A 1,732-nucleotide genomic window follows, 5' to 3' on the forward strand; every position below is an offset into this window, starting at 1 on the left:
ATTATATTATATTATATTATATTATATTATATTATATTATATTATATAATACATAATTTAAATTTTTTAAAAGTCTCAGAGAAAAAAAAGCCCAGGGCAAGATTGTTTTAGTGCAGAATTCTACCAGACTTTCAAAGAAGAGTTAACAAACATAAATGCCCCTCAAATGAGTCCACAAAACAAGAACAGAAGGAACATTGTCCAATTTGTTTTATGAAGCGAGAGTTACCCTGATATCCAAACTATATAAAGACACAACTTAGAAAGACAATTACATACCAATTTTCCTTATGAACATAGATGCAAAAATTCTCAAAAAAATACTTGCAAACAAAATCAATGAACATATCATGAAGACCATCCACCATAAACATGTAGGCTTAAACCTAGAAATGCAGGACAAATTGAAAGTCAAAAAAACCCATAATCATTTCATTAGATGAAGGAAAGGCCTTTAACAAAATTAATCACCTCTTCATGATTAATGCCACAGAGACATTAGAGATACAAGAGACATACCTAAACAGAATAAAGGCAGTTTACAGCAAGCCATAGCCAACATCAACTTAAATGGAGAGAGACTGAAACCAAATCCACTAAAATCAGTAACATGACAAGGTTGTCCACTCTCTCCATAGCTATTCAATATAGTACTTGACCTCTTAGCAATAAGACAACTGAAGGAGATTGAGAAGGTACAAACTGGAAATAAAGAAGTCATAATATCTGTATTTGCAAATTCTATGATAGCACACATACTGACACTAAGAATTCCAAGAAATTCCTACAGCTGATAAACAAGTTCAGACAAATAGCAAGATACCATGTATGCCTGTTGTGTCATGTGTTGCTCAGTAGGTAGCAGAGAAGAGAGAAATGATGCCCACACTCAGTATTCTGACCAATGAACATCTGAATGATTAGTAGCCTAACATTCCCTGAAAGACTGCAAGTTTGAGAGGAGCACCAGTCCTGAGCCAGGCAGGCCCAGACAGGCTCCCAGGATGAGGACTGAACCAGAGACTAGAAGAGGCCTGTCTGGGACCACAGGCAGGATAGTTTTGAGGGTGAGACAGATTGACCCTTGCAAGGAGTCAATCAGGCAGTCAGGTGAGCAAGGAGCCAGCCTCAGACAACCAACAGATGAGCAATATGGAGCCTGGACAAGGAGTTAGCCTGAGATTACCATTAGTCTAGTATCAAGAAGGCCTGTGGAGACATACTATGCCCAAGATGGCCCCTGCCCAGCACCGTAATGCATGAGCAGGGCATAGCACACCTGAGACCACTCCTGAGATGATCCCAGACACTCAGAGAGTTGGCTGTGTCACTTGTTTGCCATGGGGTGATATGGGTAAGAGAGACATGCCCCACCCCTTGCTCCTTGTCACCTACAAAAAGCAAGAGAGCTAGCCATGAGGTCATCAAAGTTGAAGAGCTGGCCCTGCCCTTCACTCACTGCAACACTCAGGAGAGTAGGTTCTGCACCTTACCTGGGCAGTAGAGTAGAGCTGACCATGATGACAGGAGTGCAGGTGAGCTGACTTAGAGAGAGTGGGAGAACTGACCCTGCATCTTGTCTGCTTCTGCTATGCAGCACCATGGACAAACCCTAACCCTTGCCCCTTGCCACCTATGGGAAGGGGTGGAGTTTGTCCTGAAGTCATGAGAACAGGAAAGCTTTCCCTGTTCCTCACTGGGTTGTAACACTCAGGCAGTTGGACCCTGTACC

General features: G+C 42.1%; 1 non-coding gene across 1 annotated transcript; it reads left to right on the forward strand.

Annotated features, from left to right (window-relative positions):
* The first annotated feature begins 803 nt into the window (after positions 1-803).
* Positions 804-936, forward strand: LOC114626194. Its single transcript, XR_003712195.1, has one exon. It is a non-coding gene; the product is annotated as a small nucleolar RNA SNORA17 (small nucleolar RNA).
* Positions 937-1,732: the final 796 nt, after the last annotated feature.

Source organism: Grammomys surdaster, unplaced genomic scaffold (genome assembly GCF_004785775.1).
Source record: "Grammomys surdaster isolate TR1022 unplaced genomic scaffold, NIH_TR_1.0 229, whole genome shotgun sequence".
In the NCBI taxonomy this organism is placed as follows: domain Eukaryota; kingdom Metazoa; phylum Chordata; class Mammalia; order Rodentia; family Muridae; genus Grammomys; species Grammomys surdaster.